General features: G+C 54.1%; 1 protein-coding gene across 3 annotated transcripts in view; it reads left to right on the forward strand.

The window, feature by feature from the left end:
• The first annotated feature begins 9894 nt into the window (after window positions 1–9894).
• The window catches only part of Cntfr (ciliary neurotrophic factor receptor), a 37480-nt gene continuing 26981 nt past the window's right edge, over window positions 9895–20393 (forward strand). For 2 of the 3 annotated variants that reach the window (XM_050156082.1, XM_050156084.1), the window contains exons 1-2: window positions 9895–10165; window positions 18793–18895. The gene's annotated coding sequence lies outside the window, so the exon portion shown is untranslated. The remainder of the gene's footprint in view (window positions 10166–18792; window positions 18896–20393) is intronic. The other variant, XM_050156083.1, reaches the window with a different exon arrangement.

The following is a 20393-nucleotide window of genomic DNA, read 5'->3' on the forward strand; positions in this document are numbered from 1 at the left end:
GACAGGGATGACGTCAGCCGTGGAAGGCTTTAGTACTGGCCAGACCTAGCGCTGAGCACCCTACCGGGCTGTCTCCTTTAACTGAATCTTTACAGCACTCTCAGAAAAGAGGTGGTGTTGTTATGATCCCATTTTATTCCTGGGATAATTGAGGCCCATTTTCCTCCTAAAGTAATTGAGGCATTAAGTCACTTGCCTGAGGCTTCAAAGCCAGGGAGCTGTGGTGCAGGTATTCGAATTTTTCAGCTTGCCTGAGAGCCAGGGAGAGAGACAGACATAGAGACAGAGGTGGGGACAGATAAACTCCCATACCAACCCTCTTGGGTAATCTGGGAATCCGGGAATCTTCAAGCAGCTGTTAGGGGAGGGCGTTCCCACCAAACCAACAAAAGGCAAAGCAAGTCTGGGTCTTCTTGTCAGTGATGGAGGAAGGGAAGGAGGGGGGGAGAGGGGGGAGAGGGGGGAGGGGGAGGGGGAGGGATTCCTTAGCTGACCCTTCTCCTCCCAGAGCTGCTTTAGAACAGCCAGCCAAAGCCTCCTTGCTCAGGGCCCCTGACTTTGGGAATTCTTCCTTCTCCGTGTATTTATTGAGCACCTGCTGGCTGCAGGACACTCCTGTCCACACACCCACATCTCCTTTCCCCTTCTCCCTAGAGAAACTCTTATTGTCTAACTTCACCCCCCCCCCAGTATAACCTCTGCAAAAAGCAATTAAGACTAGAATCTGGGACACTTCAAAATAAGGAGGTTAACCTGGTATACACTAGGATTCTTGAAGCCCAGAGGAGAAGTCCCCAAGGTCTGACTTGGGTGTCTCTGGTTGGAGGTCCCTTCTAGTTAGTTTGGAGAGGAGGGTCAACAGCCCAGCTGGTGGGGGCCTGAGAGAGCCAGCCTGTCAACAACAGGGGGGATCGGGGTGAGAAGAAAACCAGGAGCTATCCTGGGGGAGACCGGGAGTTGGCGTTATGGTTTCTAATGTCTTAGCCCTGGTTTCAATTACTCTCCAGGTCCCCAGGGTTCTCCCACCACTGCAGACAGGCTCCTGAGCTTGAAGAAGGTTCAGGAATCTCTTGGGGAGACTAAGAAACTCGGGGCTCCGGGGTAGAAGCCCAGGCCTGGAGGGAGCCTTTTCAGACTCTTCTACATGACTGTGTGAGGCCCCCAGACCACACAGGGCTTCCAGAAATAGTGGGAAGCTGGGGAGGAGCGGTAAACACGGTGCTTGTGAGCAGGGTCCAACCAGTTCCTCAGCTCCATCTTGGTCCTGCAGCCCAGTCCAGTCGTGCCGCTGACAGCTAGGGCTCCGTCTCACCCAGCTCTTTTCCAAGCCTCATAATGAACACTGATCCAAGAATTTTTTCTCTCAAGGCCATCACAACTCTTTTTTTCTTCTGGGAGTCCCCTATCTTCCACTTCCTTCCTTTTTCTTTTCTATTGTTGTTGTTAAATTGTAGTGTTTTGCTTTTCTGATTTTTCGGGTAAGATCTCACTTTGTAGGCCAGACTGGCTTCAAATTCATAGCCAGCCTTCTGCCTCAGCCTCTGGAGCACTGGTGGTTATCTATTCTGTTACATTTGTTTTGAGATGGGTCTCGTGTGGACCAGGCTTGCCTTGGGACTCACTGTGTGGCTAAGGCTTGCCTTGAGTTTCTGATACTCCTTCCTTTACCATTCAAGTGCTAAGATTGCAGGTGTGTGCCAGCAAACCTACCCAGCACACACACAGAGAGAGAGAGAGAGAGAGAGAGAGAGAGAGAGAGAGAGAGAGAGAGAGAGAGACTCACTCTGTCTTTCTTGGTCTCTCTCTCTCTTTCTCTCTGTGTCTGTCTGTCTTTCTCTCTGTCTTTTAACAAAAGTTTACAGTTTCTATCTTAACCCTGCCCCATCTCTTGTCTCATTCCATGCCTGTTCCCTTATTCAAATCTTGCCATTCCCAGCACTGTCATAATGCCCAGGTCAGTCCAGGACTTCGGTGAATACCTAAGCCTTCCCATGAGCTGGCACAGAGGACCATGAGAACTGTTGAGCTGGATCCCACACCTCCAGCCAGCTTGCCCTCACTCAGCTCTGAGGACATTCCCTCCCGCCCTAGCTGTGTCCCTGCCTAGCCATCATTCCACAGACCCTTGGGCTGAACATGTCAAGGCCTTGTGAATGGCACCAGCATCTCCCAGTCACTCATGCCAAAAGCCTGGGAGTCGTCTGTGCTTTTGGACACAATGTTCCCTCTGGGCCTGGCACACAGTAGGCGCTAATAAATGTCTGTTGAACTGAATTTAACTCAATTTTCTCTCTTGGACTTCCTCTTCTGCCTCTGCCTAATCCCTGGTACTTGGTGTCGCTAGAATAAGTATCCAGATCTTTTAATTGCCTTGGTCTTCCTAATCACCATCGTTGAATTTGGGGGGAGTCAGCGCTTCTTTCCCCTTATTTTCTACCCGAGGAGTCACAGGCTCGTCAGGAACGAAGGGGAGGCGAAGGGAGTAACAGTCTTGAGGACCTCATTATCAGCAGTGGGGACTCACTGCAAGGGGACGGTCCTTTGAGGACAGATAATGTCTCCACTGTGAAAACTTGGAGGGGGGAATCAGAGACTGCAGGGGCGGAGAGGCAATTTCTGAGTAGTGAGTTAGTTTCATGCGAATTTTTGCAAAATGAAAATTTCATCTGTGATTTTGCAAGTCTGTGTTGTGTCCCTGTTTTTGACTTCCAAAAAAAAAGGGGGGGAAGAAAAAAGAAATAAAGAAAACAAAAATAACGTAAGATCCCCTGGTCTTAAATGTCCTTGCTCTCCCTGGCCCTCCCCATCGTCTCATCTGGATCCTCTGCTCCCACCAGCTTCTCTTTCCAAACTTCCCAGACCCCAGGATCAATCACCGTGGGGAGATCCTCAGGAGAGTTGGATCAGGAATCCAGGGGACCTGTCCTCCATGTATCCCTGACATGCCACCCCCCCAGGTTCATGGGGAAGATCCACAGGAGAGCAGACACTGGATTAGGTATCCGGGGGACTTGTCCTCTGTGTATACCTGACATGTGAAGCCCACGCCAGGTTCATGAGAGAGATGGGAAAGACATATGCGTGGCTTCTCTCCACCAAGGCACTGATTGTCCTTTCTTTCCAGCCCCGGGATCTTGTCCATGCCAGGACATGTGACCTTGTACACAACAGCTCAAGATCTCACTAGCAGGAGCTGGAGAGATGGCTCAGGGGTTAAGAGCATTTACTGCTCTAGCGGCAGATCTGGGTTCAGTTCTCAGCACCCACATGGTGACCCACAATCATCTGCCACCAGTTCTCGGAGATCTGATGCCCTCTTCTGACCACCACAGGCTTCTGCATACACGTGGTACATGTACGTATACTCGAACACATACACACACAGATATAAATTTTAGAAAGATCTAACTGTCAAAGTCTTATCTACTTTATGCCTTCCAGACCACCATGGTCTTGGCACCAAAGGTATTTTAGGATGTGGTCTCTGAACCACTGCTGCTTCAGCCTGCCTCCCAGGCCTCTTCTTAGTCCTCATGGAGTTAACTAAGCCTGCATCTCATCAGTGATGGCAGAAGCCCTTACACCAAGGCTCGCACCCCCGTGTCACCTCTCACAGGTTGGAGCCGTCCCACTCTCCCCATGCCACTCACTCATATGATCTATTTAGAAGGATTTATGCATTTAAACATTGAATTAGATTTATTTAAATTTATTTCAAGCTGGGTCTGGTGATGCAAGTCGGCGATCCTGGCTACTTGGAAAGCGGAGACAGGAAGATCCCGAGTTCGAGGCCGGACTAGAGAGTGACTTCAAAGCCAGGCTGAGCAATTTGGTGAGACTCCCAAAATGGGAAATAAAAAAGAAGAAATCCGAGGTGGCGCACACTTTTAATCCCAGCACTCAGGAAGCAGAGCTGGAAGATCTCTGAGTTTGAGGCCAGCCTGGTCTACATAGTGAGTTCCTGGATAGCCAGGTCTACATAGAGAAATGCTGTCTCAAAATAAATAAATCAATAAATACAAATAAAAAGAGAACTGGGGGTATAACTCAGTGGTAGGCAGTTCCTCCAGTACAATACACACAGAATTCCCCGTTTTATGCCAGATCCAGCACTAGCCATAAAGGCCACAGGACTACCCACCAGAGCTCAGAGACAGCACACAGCTAACTAGGCAATTAGCTAGATGCCACATTAGCCATGAACTTAGACTTCACACTGACCATATTAGGCAAAGGAATATGGTACCAGGAGAGGAAAGGAAGGGTCTTGGGCCATGCCTCTCTTAGGAGATACAGAGGCTTCGCTTCTTGTCTGAAGAGGCTGGAAGTTAGCATTGGGAATTTTGCATGGGCTAACTGTACAATTATTTATATTTTCTTTTTTAAAATATCCATCTTTCTTGTTTAGAATGTTTCTTGTTACCATGAGGGTGGTAACTTAAAGCAAATTTGAGGCAAAATGTAAATAGTAAAGTGAACAAATTTTAAGGATATATCGTTCAAATTACAAGTTCAACTCTAGCTTCACTTGTTCTCTGAGTCTTTTCTCCTTTTTTTTTGCTCAGCATTGTGCCTGAGGTTTGCCCATGGTGTCACGCACAGCTGTAGCTGGTTCTTTTTCTTTGCTGTGACCAGGACACTATGTATCTATTTGGGTTGTCTCCAAATCTGGAATATAATGAATAAAGCACATTTGATCCTTTCTTTGAGGCGTGTATCTGGAAGGAGAATTGCCAGGTCCTGGGATCTTCGTTCATTTTAGTAGCTCCTGCCATTTTCTAAGATGTGCCGAGTGGGCCAGCACGAACCGTGCGTGGAATCTAGTTGTTCTACATCCTTCAGAGGACAGCGTCCGGCTCGCTGACGCACTTACACCAATGCCTGGCACACAGTAGGACACACACGAGTACTCAAGAACAGGAGGTGCCGTCACCATTGCTATATGTTGCTCTGAGTTCAGCATTCACTTGCCCAGTGCCTGGCAGCTGTCTCCCCGGTTTCCGGATCTTTTCCTATCTGTAACAGAACCTCCGATACCAAGGGCCCCGCTGCCCAGTGCCAGCTGGGAGCTAGAAAAACTAGCCACCTGTTCTTCTACTCGTCTCACGTGTGCTGGGTAAGGATGCCACCTACTAAGTGCCAGCACGCAGAGGGGGTGGCCTGTGACATCCCACTGACAGCCTCTTTCGGTCACCCAGGGCCAGGGTCACTGCCTATCAAGTCCCTAACTCATCTTCCCAGAGCCGCCTTCGCCTTCCTGTCCAGCCCTGACCCCAGGCGGGGGGAAGGGGTCTGGACCGAGTCTGTGGATGGAAAATGTGATTAATAATCAAAAAAACATCCAAGAGGAAGAGACCAGGAAAACAACTTCGGGAAGGCTCCTTGCCCAGGGGAGGGGGGCCATGTCCTGGGCCTTGGGACAGCTCCGGCCACCCTTTCTGGGAAGCAGCCACAGGAGTGGGTAATTTTAGCCAAAAGCAGAAAGAAAGAAAGAAAAAAAAAGACATTTTAATGACTTATTTTGAAAGATGCCCCCAACGTAAGTTATGCTTCCTCTAGGAGCTCGCTCTCATTCTGAGCCCCTCCTAGTGGTCCCCCAGCTCAGGCATATTGGGTGGGGGAGGGCAGAGGCTGAACTGGGGGTAGAGGAGGAATTTAAACACGAAATGTTTTGTTCATTAGCAGAGAACATGGGAGGAAATTCTCTTTCTTCTTGGGTCTGGGCAGCCCAATTGGACACCCAAAAGCTATTGTGAAAAACAGAGCCTTGGGCTGCAGGGTAGGGTAAGGGCTATATTGAAGACCTTAACAGGAGTGGACTCCGTCCTCCATTCAGATTTCTGGCTTCCTGGGGGTTCCTAGGCCTTAATCCTTCCTCCTTCCAGGGATTTGATTCCCAATGCTTCCATCTGTCCTCAGAATTCCTTCTTAGCGAAGCAGGAGGAACTATGATTAGACTGGAGTTAGAACTTCCTTATGGGAGCAAAGAAAGATTAAGGAGGGAAGGAGGCCTTGGGCCTATTGAATAATTTAGGATTTTGATAGGGTATGTTGGAATTGGTAATCTGGTAGGTAAAAAGAAAAAATCTGACGTGGGTTTAGGACCGTAGTGGAAGCCCCTGTATCCGTGTGGATTTAAAAGCTCTAGTAAGGTGGGAAGGGAAGGTGGTTCCAGGGAATCTGGATTTCACTTTGGATGCTTAGCCTCGCTACTGGGACTCCCGTCTCCCCCACCTCCACCTTCAGAGAGAGAATGCTTGCCCTTTTGAGGCACTAGAGATCGGAAGGGTCAGGGCCCAGAGAGCAGCGGTCTCCACAGTAGGATTCCAGGAGGGGGGTGTTGTTGTAAGTGCGCTCCAGGTGCTGCCCCAAGATGGTGCTGGAGCTGTTTCAGGATGGGGGGCGGTGAGTCGCCCATGGGGGTGGCTGGGCTGGTCCCTGACTTGGGGGGGCTCTGGGCCCCCCTCCATGGCTCGGCCTGGGGCTGTGTCGGGATCGGGTTTCTCGGCGCCTGGAGCCTCCGCGAGGCCGAGCTGTTCCCGGGCCCCGGCCAAGCCGCCCCGGGCGCTGGCACTGTGCGAGGAAGCAGGGGGGGTAAGGGGGAGTGAGGGGGGGCTGCGAGGGCGTTTACGTAACTGCCTCCCAGAGCCCGCCCCGACCCGCCAACCCCAGAGTGATTGAGAGCGTGTGTGACTGAGTGTGTGCCTGTGTGACACACAGCGAACCGTGGCTGTGCCTTCAATGTCTATGCAATGGGTTCAGTCCCATTCTTCCAGGACCTCAGGCTCCTAGCCCAAGCAAGGGACCTGTGACTCCTTCTGTACCGCAGTGAGGTTGAATGTTCTGTGAGGCTGGGCGTGTGACTTTATGTGACCCCTTGTTTGGTTCTTTTAAAGTAGCCCGTGTGAGCATGGAGCTCTTAGCCAGGAGGCTGCCTCGCTATGGAACCTTCTGGTGCATAGCTGGTTAGAGAAGGAACGATACTCTGTGGAAGCACTTGGAAAGGTGAGACCACAGAAGTCGCCTTCCTTCCTGGAGACAGATCAATATAAATGGGAAAGTGTCGATGTTGCCTAAAGGCCCGAGATGACACAGGCAACTCCAGTGGTGGGAGATTCTGCTTAGGTTGCTCTGCCAGGAGGCTGAGGTCTGAAGACCTGGCCAAGAGCTCCATACACCCCAGGGAGGTGAGGGGAGCGCAGCGGTAGATCACGTGCCTGCCTCCCTGGGTTCAGTGAGGGACAAGAGCAAAGACACATGAAGTCAAGAAAAACTTCCCCAGTGTGACAAGGCCTCTCAAGCTTACAGATCTGGGGACACTACCCCCATTATTGTGGGGACTGTAGTCTGGGGGTATGACTTCCTGCCACTCTGTCACAGATGAGGCAGATGGTGAAAATGGAAGGACAGTGAGAATCGGCTGAGGGTTTGAGGGAAGGTGTCCGTGAGTGGGGTCGACCTTAAGGATAAGAGAAGGGGCTGGCGGGGAGATGGGATGGCTAACTCTTTTTCCAGGAGAGCTGGGAAGGGGGTGACCAGAGGTGAAGGCCGGTCTAAGCGCCTAGCTGAGGAAGCACAGAGGCTAGGGAGTAGACCGGGCATCCGAAACGGCAGTAGTGAAAAGCCACCAGTACTCTGCTGGCCCGGCTCAGAGAAAAGATCGTGGGTTCTGAGATAGTCGACCACAAGATGGAAAGGGGATAGACCCGCCCTTGTTCCATAGGTCCCCAAGGCCTCAGAGCCCAGCCGCAGTCGCAGCCCAAGAACGCACGCCCCGCTCTGCCCGCCAGATGTCGCTGCGGCCCCGGGGAAGCGAGCGCGGTTGCTGGTCCCGCTCCAGGAGCTGCCAGCCGACAAACGTCCCCCCCACTACTACCACCCCGGGTCCGACGTGCGTCCCTCCTCGTCCTCCCCCACGCTGAGTCGTATTCCTGGACTCGTGACGTCTGGCGCGAACCCTGACCCGCACCAGGTGGCTGCGGCAGTGATGACAGCAGCCTCCCTGTGCCCTGGTGTCGTTTGGGGACGTCTGTCGTCGGGGCGTAATTCCTGACTGCCCTCAACCTGCAGAAGGATTATCTGAAAAGTCAAGTCGGCCCACTCAGGACCCGCCGATCTCTGTGTCCGTTTGTCTACCTGTCCTGAGTCTGATAGCAGCGCATGAGTTCATCAGCATTAGCCCCTTCTCCAGGACCTAACCTGATCCAGGCCTACCATCAGCACAGAAAGACATTCTTGTGTGTGTTCCCCATCTCCGTGTTTCGTTGCACCTCCTGCACTCCTTCCCTCAGCCCACTATCTTGCTAGGGTCTGTAGCCTGGGGGACCTGAGGTGGGCCCAGAGAAGTCAGGAAAAATCTGCTGTCGTCGGTGGTTATGCTCTGACTTCAGCTTGGCTCATCGTTGTCGTCGCTGTGAGTCCTTAAGCCCTGGTCCACTCTCTCTGAGTTTAAGTCCTTCCTGAGTCCAGACTGCGGCACGGTGGAGCCGTGGAAGTGAAAGCGAAAAGCCCCAGCAGTGGCGGGAAGGTTTTCCTCTGCAACAGTCTCTGAGGCATTTGTTGGGAAGGGGCCCGGGCGCTGTAGGCAGCCTGCTGGGGAAGGGTGTGAAGAAACAGTGAGATCTTTCCCTCCCCTCGCCCTCAGCCGTGGAACAGTTCCCCCAGAGGGGCAAGGCCCAGAGATTATGGGTCAAAGGCCACTTGAAAAATCCAAGGGGGTGGACCTCTGCTTCTCCGCCTCTGGCCTCCCTTTTCTATCGCGCTTTCGTGTGGCCTCAGAAGTTGATCAGGTTGTCTAACCTTAATCTCTCACATTGTAGCCAGAACAGAGGCCTAGGTCCAGAGAAGGGAACACCCTGCCCCCGTCCCCAGGGTGCGGGGGGGGGGGAGGGGGGAGATGCCAGAGCGAAGCTTAGCTAGCAGAGGGGTGTACTCTGCTCTGGAACTGTCAGTTCAGGCAGTTAAGTCACAGCCTCCCTGCCCCTTTCTCGGAGGCTGCTGCTCTCCAGGCCCGGTGTCCCGGGGACGCAGGACGAGAGTAGTAGTGATGACAAGGGCCTGGGCATCCATCCTGGTCCATTTCGAGTCATGGGAGCGTAAAGCCCGCTAACCCCCAGACGAGGGACTAGGAAGGAGGTCGTTGATAAGTGTGGTAGGACAGGGGAGGAGAGGGCTGGTTTCGTGGGCACTGGGGGAGGGGGGGCTCTGCCTCGTACTCCTCTCGGGGATGCTAGAAGGACCCTGGAGTTGATCTCGGGTGTGCCAGAGCGTCGGTGCGAGACACCAAAGAGCAGAACGGAGGAGAGTGTGTGCAGGAGAGACCTGGCCAAAGCTGAGAGTGTGCTGAGCGATCCCGGGGGTGGGTGCGCGCCCCGCCGCCCTAGGAGAGCGGGCGGAGTGGGTGTGGGTGTGTGCGCGCGCGTTTGCGAGACCCGCGGCCCGGGCTGCGCGTGAAGCACAGGGTCCATAGGCATCCTGAGGGCACGCTGGAGAAAGGGCGAACGCGAGGGGGCCACGCGTGCCAGTGCGGGCGAGCGTGCCAGCGGGTGGTAGGACGCCTGCTTGCGCGGGGCTAGTGGGAGTGGGGGCTCACAGGCCTGCGCGGGCGAGCGTGCCCCCGCGAGCGTGCCGCGCGTGCCAGGCGCGAGAACGTGCCAAGGCGGGGGCGCGCGGGGGCCGAGGCGGGGAGGGGGGTCGTGGCGCGCTGCCGCGGAGGCGCGGGGAGACAAGGCGAGAGGGGGAGGGGAGCAAGGGCGCGCGCGGCCGAGCGGGCGCCCGCGGTCACATGGGCGAGGGAAGGAGGGAGGGAGCGCGCGAGGGAGGGAGGAGGATGGGGGGGTTAAAGCCGCGGAGAGCCGAGGAGCCGGTGCAGAGCGGGCGGCGGCGGCGGCAGTGGAGGCGGCGGCTCCAGCCGGCGCGGCGCGGGGCTCGACAGTGGGATCCGGCCGCGGTGCTCGCTCCGCGCTCCTGCCTCGCTCTCCGCCTGCAGCGGCCGAAGGGCGCGGCGCGGAGCCCGGGTGGCTCGAGGGCGCGGTGAGTATTCCGTGGCCGTCTGCGCGAGGCTAGACCCTCGAACGCTCAGGCGGACAGACCCGCGGCCCCGCGGCCCTCGTGCGCGCGGGTAGAGAGAGTGAGGGGACACGCGTGGACCCCGCGATCGGGGGAGGTAGGAAAGTTCATGAGAAACTTTGCCCGCAAACTCGGGGGCGGGGGCGCACGAGCAGCAGCCCCCCACGTCCGGGAGTGCCAGGGGTTGGGCGTGGTGGTGCTGGTGAAGCTGGGCAACCGGCTGGAGGGAGGTGGCCGGGGCGGTTGGTCCTAGTGTCCCTGTTCTTCCAACCCTTGAGCAGCATGCACGGGGTCTGGGAAAATTCTAGAGCTGGGGGATTTCAGTGGCCCCCCCACGCACCCAAAGCTTGCTTCTTTTTCGGAGAGAAAAAAAAATCTGCACTTGAAAGTGCCCGGGAGTGTAAAAGGATGGCTGCGCTTCTTCCAGTGCCCAGGTCTCCGTGTGAATCCGCGTGTGTTGTGTGTGTGTGTCGGTATGATCCTGCTGTGGTTTTCTCATGAGTCCGCCTAGATGTATCTCCACGCAGTGAGTCCCCTTCAGTGTGTCTCTTTGTAAGTCCTCTGGTTTGTGTGATTCCATGCCTGTGGCATACCCCCAAGCGTCTCTTCTGTGAGTCTGCCCATGTGTGCCTTCTCCGGTGCGGCTGGGTGTCCCCAGGTTGTTCAGAGTAGTGTATCTCCCGGTGCGTGGGGGGCTGGGCCGCGAGGAGGTCACCAGACGGACAGCTCTCCTCGACTCCTCTTCTCTGCCGAGCTTCTCCAGCGTCTAGCTCGCTGGCTCCCTGGGCCCCCTCCCCCTCCAGTAGCTTCAGGCGGGCAGGACTATTTCACGCCTTGTTGAAAATTCAGGATTTTCTTTCTTTCTGTCTAGTCTCTCTGTTTGAGAATTCATCCCCCCCTCACCCCCGCATGTATGTATGTATGTGTGTGTGCAAGCGTGTCTGGCACCTTATCTTGTCGGCAACACTGGGTGTGGGTCTGTATTCTGTGTCTTTAACACAAGTTGTTGTGCCTGTGATATATTTGTGTCTGTGTCACAGGATGTATTTGTGTGCCATATTCACCGAGGTGGTAAGAGTTGGGAATACTGAGTGTGTTTGTGCATCAGTTGTGGGTTCTGGAGTGAAACATAGGGTGTATTTTTGTGCATCTAACCAGGGTGTTTGTCATTACGTGGAGATGCAGGGCTAGCTTGGGTCTGGGAGGTGACCGAACGGTGAGTGTCATGTTTTGCCCCTATCTCCACTCTCACAGCCCACACAAATCCTTTCTGTCGGTTCCTGCAGCTCTAGGAAGGATTAAGATGGAGCTAAAGGTTCAGCCCCTGTCAGAACTGATACTCCAGTTGGGACTGAGTCTACCCAAAGAGTAAGAGTTTAAAGTTCACACTCAAGACTTCCTGGGGTTCTGGAATTCACACTCTGATTCACACTGGAACACTTAAACTCCTTCCAGAGACTTGGGGGATTACACTCAGGGATTTGCATTCAGAATCACACCAGGACGGCAGGGTTCACGTTCAGATTTACATTTCCTTCCTGGGGTTTGCTCTCCTATTGGGTCTGCTCTCATGTGGGGCTCATACTTGCATATATATATCTACCCTTTAGCTTGTAGGTTTACGTGGAGACTTAGAGCTAGCCCACGGAAGCTCGCTGGGGCTCAAGGACTAGGACTTTGACTCCTCCTAAAACCACGGAGCTTCTTCAGATTGACGCTTTTATTCCGAGGATCTGGCTCACAGAGATTAGAGGCCCTCATTCGGACTCACGTAAAGAACATGGGACCCAGCCAGGCAGGTGGCGCACGCCTTTAATCACAGCAGAGGCAGATGCGTCTCTGTGAGTTCGAGGCCAGCCTGGTCTACAGAGCAAGTTCCAGGACAGTGAGGGCTACACAAAGAAACCCTGTCAGGGGGTGCAGTGGGGTGGGGGGGGACAGCCCATATGTGAACTCGAGGACTCTTTTGGGACTCTGCGGTTCGAGTCAGGCCCACATGCTCTGTGGCATTTGCGCTCTGACTCTCCTCTCTGTTCACATTCAGATTCAGCAATGCTCATATGAGGACCTTTGGTTCACACTCAGATTCACATGGGGAATCGAAGCATTGAACTTGAGGGGGTAGCCTTGGACTCTTTCCCTCCGGCTCAGGCGATCCTGACTCACACTCAGACCCACAGAAGGATCTGAGAGCTCCTACTCAGACTCATAATAGAACTCATGTGCCCACACTACGGATTCTCTTTCTGTCCTGTAGATCAAGTAGACTGTAGAGCAGGGACGGAACACTTGGATCTACAGAGACACCGTGGGGTTAACATTCATCCTTAAAAAGGGAAGCTTGGACTCACACCCAGACCGACCGCCTCGAGGGCCAAGAGCTCACACTGTTTAACACGGAACTGTCTGGGGCTCCCAGGACTCAGTTGACCTCTCTGGGCTCACTTTCTGACCCCCTGGGGCCTACAGTCCAGCACACCTCAGGACCTTAGTTCTTGGGTCTCCAGCACTGCCAGAGAACCAGCTAAAGGAATAAACAAAAGAAACCCACACTCGGGCTGCAGAGTTCTCACTCAGACCGACGTTAGAGCCGGGTGCTTACACAAAACTCATACTTCTGTCCTGTGGCTCGTACTCAGACCCTCACTAAGATTGCGGTGTTCACAGTTCCGGTTTGGAACATAGACTTAGTCACGTGTGTGCTCATGGCTGCATCAGGGCAACCGAGGCAGCGGAAACAGAGCCATCCTGAAGACTGGATGAAGACGGGGCATACTTTTGGTTACGGTGGTGAGGAACGCTGACTGGTCAAGCCTCCCTAGCAGCCTTCCACAGCCAGCTAAGCCCTCGGCAGGATGTCTGAGTGGTTTGTTGGTACGAGGGTCAGTGAACCGTCAGATTCCTTCATGTGCCATGTACATGCTCCTCAAATAGTTGTGGGCACCACTTCCCTGGAGGAAAGGAGCTGGGTGAGGTGGGGGCAAATGAGGCTCTTGTCCTCTCCAGACATCTCTCCCTCAACCCACTCATCCTGGGGGGGGGGATGGGGTGCACCAGGAAAGTTCCCAGGTGCTGCATTTGTGATGCTAAGAGAAGAGAGCCGCCTGTCCTCCTTCTACCTCTGCTCGCTGGGAGAAGGGCAGGGGCCCTGTTGTAGGTCTCCTGGCTCCAGTGTTTACCCAGGAACTCTCCCCCCCTCCCCCTCCCCCACCACCCGTGCACGCTCCCTGAAAGAACAGTAGCCCTAGGGAGTCTGGGTTGCAGCCAGCCCTGGGACTTTACCTGCCTTAGAGAAATGATCCCAGAGTTCACAAGCCCACTGTGGAGGCGAGTGGGTGGGGCCACCCGAGGCATACTGCCCCCACCCCTAGGAGCTTATACAGTAGAGCCGTGGTCCCTGGAGGGGACACATCAGGCTGAGGTGGTCAGGCTTTAACTGTTTCACAGCCTTGAAGGATGTACCCCTTTGGACACGTGCTCTCCAGCTCCCCTCTGGGGGGGGAGGGGGCTCGGAGGCGAGGCGTCCTGCACTCTGCCCCCCCATGGCGAGTTGAAGTGTAAATGAATCGGAAACATATGGAGTGGATTTTCTTTGAAATGCAGATTGGTTGTGGGGGGGGGACCATGTGTGCCTGGTTGGGGGGGTCCCAGAAAGCAAGAAGGCTGAAGTGAACTGACCCCTCCTCCAGAACCATTACCGGGTGGGGGAACTCCCGTGGCCCTGGGTGACCACACCCACGTAGGCTCTGGTTTCCTATGGGAAGGGACTATGGGTGGAGGGCAAGGGGTCATTGTCCCCTTTTATCTTTGCAACAGGCAAGGGGAGCCCCTTAAGTATGGGCTGGGGTCCCCAGAGGCAGGAACTCTGGCTGCCAAAGGGTGAAAGGAGGGGCTGGGGCTATGGCAGAAGCAACTGAAGTTAGACCGTGGTGGTGACTTACCAGGACCTGTGTGGCGGGGGGTGGGGGGGGTGGGGGTGGGGGGGGAGGGCTGGGGGGGGGGGGGGGGGTGGTGACTTACCAGGACCTGTGTGGCGGGGGGTGGGGGGGGTGGGGGTGGGGGGGGAGGGCTGGAGAGCCCCTGAACCTGTGGGACAGATCTCCCAGAGCAGCATCCAGCTAAACCCCTATGTATTCTTGCCGTGCGTAGCTCAGCGAGGTGGTAGAGTTGCCTGTGAACTTGGTGGGCTCCGGGTCTGGCTGCTTCTGCACTGTACCTGCTGTAATACAGATGGGTATATAGGAGAACAGCATCTTTTCTCTTCCGTCTAACCAGGCGCTTCTTGTGAGCAGCACCGTATTTGCAGGAAGTAGGTTCTCAATACATATTGAGGTCTGATTATGAGGAGAAGAGTTTGGGGTTCGAGGCCCAGCAGCTCCTCTATACAGCCCTCTTTGGTACACAGGGTCTATGAGTGACTTGCAAGTTAGAAATAGGAAAAGCTTCCCTTTGCTTAAGAATGAGGGTGGAAATTAGACACTTCTTTCATTAGGTCTGGTTGAGAGCAATAGGACAGTAACCTAGTCCTGAGGCGCTGGTCGGAGGTCATTCTGCCCCTCCCCACCTAGGCGATTTTTCTGATGACAGGATAGTGTCGAATGTATCCCCTCACTCCCTGTAGGCCCAGAGAATGGAGCCCAGATCCGAGTCACCAAAACTTGGCTCTGAAGCCTGGTAGCTGCTTCAGGCGGGGTGGACTGTCCATATTGATTATTAATGTCTGAGAACACAGCATTTGGACCTTAGAAGTACTCAGTCCTCCTGGATCCTGGGAGTTCCGGGGGGCAGTGTGAGCATGGCTGCACCTCTGATGAAGAGAGAAAAGGAGAGACGCACACCCACGTTACAATGAGAGTCTCCTAGGGAAAGCTAGGTGGAGGTGAGCCTGGGGAAACCGAGCGTGCTCGGGTGGGAAATGCAGGAGAGACGGAGCCTTTGATTTGTACAGAGCAAAAGTTTATAAAATCAGTTGTGTGAATTAGTCAGACTGGCAGCGTTCAGGGCACTTGGCGGTCATGAACACCGCAGGACTCCCTCCTCAGCAGGCCGAGAGCACCCAGAACTAAACATTAAGTTGTCAGTAGGCACCTTTTCAAGTTCTGAGCAAGTGTGTGGTAAGTAAACAGACTCCCTAAGTACCCTCTTCTGAGGCACTGTGCATCCCTGGCCCTCTCCGCGCAGCAGAGTTCCAGCAAGGGTTTTAAGACCCCCTTTTGTAGACTTCTACCTCACTTCAGACCTCAGGCCTTTGTGTGGCCCTCTCCTCAGAAGGAGGAACTACTCTGCATGGTGGTCCCCCCAAAAAAGGCAAGAGGAGTCCAGTATCAGAAGGCAGATGCCACGTGACCTTGGCCCGTGACCTTTCCAGGCCCCTCCGTGAAATTGAAGGATGGGGGGGGGGGCTGGGCCCTGGCCCAGGCCTGGAGAGAAGGCGGTTTTGGCACCCATCCAGGCCCCTGACGTCAATGTCTCTCCAAATAATGGAATCAATATTGGGGTGGGGGGGCAAGCGTGAACCAGGCCCCAGCGATTAGAAACAGATCAGCGCAGACCCGCAGCTGATTCTGATAGACATGCTTTGGAGCTTTAGGGTGGGAGGCCTGTAAGGAGGTAGACTGGGTGGGGGGGCATAGGGAGGCACTGAGGAGTGGGGAGCCAGAGCCACCCAGCATCCAAAGCTGGAGGGTATATACGTGGTCTGAGCGCTGGAGTGGGGTTTGGAGGTCCCTTGTCCTGGTGCCCCTTTCCTTTGAGACCAAGTGTGGGTGATGCCGCCTGTCTCTAAACCTATGCCTATGGTAGGCGTGAGAATTCACCTGACTGCATCTCAGCCTGGGCCCCTTGGCCACATTAGCATCAGGGTTCTAACACAGGTGTGGGGGAGGTGCGCGTGAGACTGAGTGGGATGACGTCTGCCTTGGCACCTGAGGGCATTCGGCCAAGTTAGAGAGATGGGTGGCCCCCTGCAGAGCGGGAATCTGGCCTGTCAGCTCACATTCACAGTCTCCTCCTCGAAAGCTGCAGGTGAGGCTGGAGAGGGTCAGGGGTCCGCTGCGGGGAGGGAGGGGGCTGGCCTGGCGGCAGCTGACAAAAAAACAGGAAGAAGGGCTGGGGGAGTAGCTGTAATTACAGGGCATTTATTATTAATCAGATGAAATTGCTGGAAGCAGCTGGTGTAATGTGCGTTGTGATACTGCATGCTTCTCCCAACACGCACACACGCACATACATGCCACACACAGGCAGCTTGAGCCTAGCTGCCTTTTTTTTTCTAGTGAAGGTCAGATGGCTCTATATTTGTCTGTGTCAGTATATCAGTGCGTATCAGTCTTTGTTTTCGTGTTAGCCTGTCCCCTCTGTGCTATTGTCTCTGCCAAGCTACCTGTCGTTCTTCTGCTCGATGACTGCCTGTCTTCCATCTCCCTCTCTTTGGGCCTTGGTGTGTTGGTATCTGTCACCACCAGCCAGCCTGTCTCTCTAACACACTGTTTTAGTTACTGGCCTTTTCTGGTTAGTGATGTTTCTGGTTTCTGGGCAGGATTCCATGACAGAGTCCCTTTCCTCATGAGCGTGCATTTAGGCCCCTAATCATACCTTTGGCAGATTTATTCTGGGACCTGTTGAGGGAGCAGTCAGACCCTGGATATCTCCTGGGAACTTGTAGAAGGCGAGGGGTCTATTGAGTGGCTAGATTTCATGGAAGCTTTTCTACAGCCCTGAACTCCCAGGGCCCTTGCCAGTGGCCAGTTGTGTGATTTGGGACAAGCTGCTTTTGCAGTCTCAGGGTTCTTTTTTTTTTGTTTTTGTTTTTGTTTTTGTTTTTTCGAGACAGGGTTTCTCTGTGGCTTTGGAGCCTGTCCTGGAACTAGCTCTTGTAGACCAGGCTGGTCTCGAACTCACAGAGATCTGCCTGCCTCTGGGGCCGAGTGCTGGGATTAAAGGCGTGAGCCACCACCCCCAGCTCAGGGTTCTCACGAAAGAATAGAAATAAGGTTGTCGCCGAATGCTGTTTTGATGATTCAGCACAAAAATGTAAGTTAAGGGGCTTGTGAGATGACTCAGCCTTGAAGAGCTCCTTTCTGCTCTTGCAGAGGATCCGGGTTCAGGTCCCAGCACCCACATGGCTTGTGACTTCCTTTAAGGGAGTCTGATGCCTCTACTGATTTCTGCAGCCTCTTGCATGCATGTGATACACATATATACACACACCTAGCATGCACACACATGACACAAGTTAAGGGCTGGAGACAGGACTCAGTGGTTATTAAAAGCATTGCTGCTCTCACAAAAGACCCAGGACCCGCATGCGGCTCAAGTGGCCCTGGAACTCCAGTCCCAAGGGAATCTTCCGAGCTCCAGGAGTGTGTACACTCACATGGTGTGCACAAATGCAGGCATAATACTCAGACACATGAAACAATAAAGCAGACAGCTCTACAAAAAGTAAAGGAAGATGCAGGCCAGTGGTGGTGCACGCCGTTAATCCTAGCTCTCGGGAGGCAGAGGCGGTAGGTTCTCTGTGAGTTCAAGGCCAGCCTGGTCTACAGAGTGAGTTCCAGGACAGCTAAGGCTACATAGAGAAACCCTGTCTCAAGAAAAAAAAAAAAAACAAAAATTTATAAAAAGGAAGAATATCTATAAGTTAAGCTGGGTGTAGTGGCACACACTTTTGGGGGGTGGAGGCAGGAAGCTCTCTTGAGAATTTTAGACCAGCCTGGTCCGTATAGTAAGAGCCTGTCTGAAAAACAAGAAGTCAGAAGTCAGTTTAGGACTTAATATAAAGTCTTCCGTGCCAAGGCCCTGAGCAGTTCCTAGCTGGCGGGCCACGGGTGTAACTCGGTGAGCGTGCATCCTAGCACGGGTTCCCCGGCACTGCAGGCATGAAGAACTAATCCTAGCTGTGTGTAGCTCTGGAAAGGTCCTGTGTAAATGTGTGGGAGCCACAGAGGCAAGCTGGTAGAAGTAAGGCTTCAGAAGGGGGTACTGACTCCACCCTAGGCTCCAGGAGCGATCAGCTCCACAGTCTTGTCCGAGTTACTTAACATCTTTGAACACCAGGTTACTTTTTAGCTGTCAAGTGGCAAGACTATTAGCGCCTAGCTCTTGAGAGATCACCAAAAGGGGATGGTGCAGTTGAGCGTAGCCTTTCCTGGCACTTGGTAGATGCTCAGCAAATTGTAGTGGGGACCGGGAGGGTATCAGAAGGATGCCACGGTGCTCGCTCTGTGTGTGTGTGTGTGTAAGCGTGCACATGCATGTGTATCTGCACAGGCGCGTGTGTGGGAATTTGTGGTATGTATCTGAGGGTGTCAGGCCTGTCTTGTGCCCTTTGTTTGTCCCTGTGGTTTAGAACTGAAGTCAGCGAGGAAACGGTAGAGGAACGCTATACTGCTTTCTCCTCCAGGCATATCTGCTTCTTGCAGATATATGATAATAACAGCTAGCTTGCAGGGACGGGCAGTGCTGGGGAACCCACGCTAGGTACGCACTCTGGCAGAGCTGTAGCCCCAGCTCATCCACTGGCAATGGCTCAGGCTCTTGTTTCAGCAGACACCCCAAGTCCTACAGCTACATTTTTGTGCTGAATCACTAAAACAGTGCTCCAAGGAAACCCTGCTTCCCTTTCCCAGATAAGAACCCCGAGATGGCCAGTCTCCCCTTCAGTGGGCCTGTGAGGATGGAAGGAGCTCCCCGAGACCTGACCTGTGTCCTTTGCCCTTCTAGAGACCCGCCACACCATCTTGATCTCTTGGTGTTGGAAGTCCCGGGAAGAGTGGTCTGGAGAGGATACTATTGATGTGCCTACAGTACAACTGGTGTTAAAGAGGTAGGTGCTGAGAGCCCAGGCGGGGCTGGAGACCCTTCACGCCCCTGGTTTAGACCCCGAGAAGGAAAGGGACATGTCCCCTTCCACACAGAAAAGGGCACCACCAGGTCAGAATACACTTCTGCTCCAGGGGAGCCGAAGGCCGGATTTAGGACCGCTTGTTGCTGTCTTCGTGTCTTCCACATCCTTCTCCCCCCCAACCATCTCCCTGGCCCTCAGGGAGCAGCTGAGCTAGGAGGAGGTGGACCAGCAGGTGGGAAGGCCCCAAATCTTCTGAACCTGACTCCCCTTGCCTCTCATTCAAGCCAGGCAAGGCCCCTGGATTGGCAGCCCCGGGGTGGGGGCATCTGAGGAATTGAGGCACTGAAGCGGAACGGAAGGGCCTATTGTCCAAAACCCGCCAAAGGCCTACAAAGGCCAGAAGCCCACAAAGGCCGGCTAGGCTTTTCATCTCAGTTCCCAAACAGACTGGCCATTTTCCCGGCTTGGGGCGCTGGGGGGGGTTGCTTGCCGGGGAGGGGGGAGCGGACACCAACCCTTCAAAACCAGGAGCTCATGTTAAGGATGCTCTTAAGTGGGGTATCCCAATGTGGCGGGACATCTGACCACACTGCAGTTCAGCATGGCACATGGCCTTACAGGGAACTTAGGTGGTTCAGCGGCCCAGAAGAGGAAGGAAGATGGCTGTAGTGTTAGGATCCAAGGAAGTGGGTGAGGCCTGTGTTATCAGCTTGTATCGGGAGGGTCTAGGAAATGGACTTGCAGAATAATGGGTGATGTTTTGGGTGTACCCGGAAATCTGATGTCCTGTTAGGACAACAGGCTGCTGGGCCATCAGAGGACATAATTCATACCGCTCCCAATTGGGAGCCCTGTAGGAAGCTAGGAGAGAGCCTTGAGGAGGAGATGGTGGTGCTCAGGAGAAAAAAAATGAGCTCCCTGCAGCAAGAGGGACTGAGGCCAGACAGCAGGAAGGACTTCCTGCCAGTGAACAGTAGCTCAGATGCCCTGACCCTGTCCCTGGGGATCTCGGAGGATCGCAGAGAGCAGGGGAGCTGGAGACACCCCAGGGGCTCAGGCTGCAGCAGCTTCTGTGGGGCTGAGGAGGCTGAGGAGGGAGGGCTTGGCAGTTCCGTCCTCCCTCCCCCAGCAGCACCTCCAGCCCCACTTTAAAAACAGTTTTCTAATTTAACAAAGTGGATGAAAAACTGTTTTTGGAAATAAAAGATATGTGCTGTCTCCCAGGCTAGCACTCAGGCTTGCAGAGAGCCTCTCCCTGGGTCTCCGCTGCTGGTGGTGTCTGCTTTCCTCTCTGTCTTTTTGTGTTTGTTTCTGCTCGGCAGCCCCCACCTTTGCTATGGCCTCCCATCACCTCTCTCCCTCTCGGCCTCCACAGGAGTCTTACCCTTAGTCTTCTCCCCTCTCAGTCCTCTGCATCTACTCCTCTCTCTCTCTCTCTCTCTCTCTCTCTCTCTCTCTCTCTCTCTCTCTCTCTCTC

The sequence above is a fragment of the Alexandromys fortis genome, unplaced genomic scaffold (genome assembly GCF_014885135.2).
Source record: "Alexandromys fortis isolate MF-2015 unplaced genomic scaffold, M_Fortis_MF-2015_v1.1 scaffold_92, whole genome shotgun sequence".
Lineage (NCBI taxonomy): Eukaryota > Metazoa > Chordata > Mammalia > Rodentia > Cricetidae > Alexandromys > Alexandromys fortis.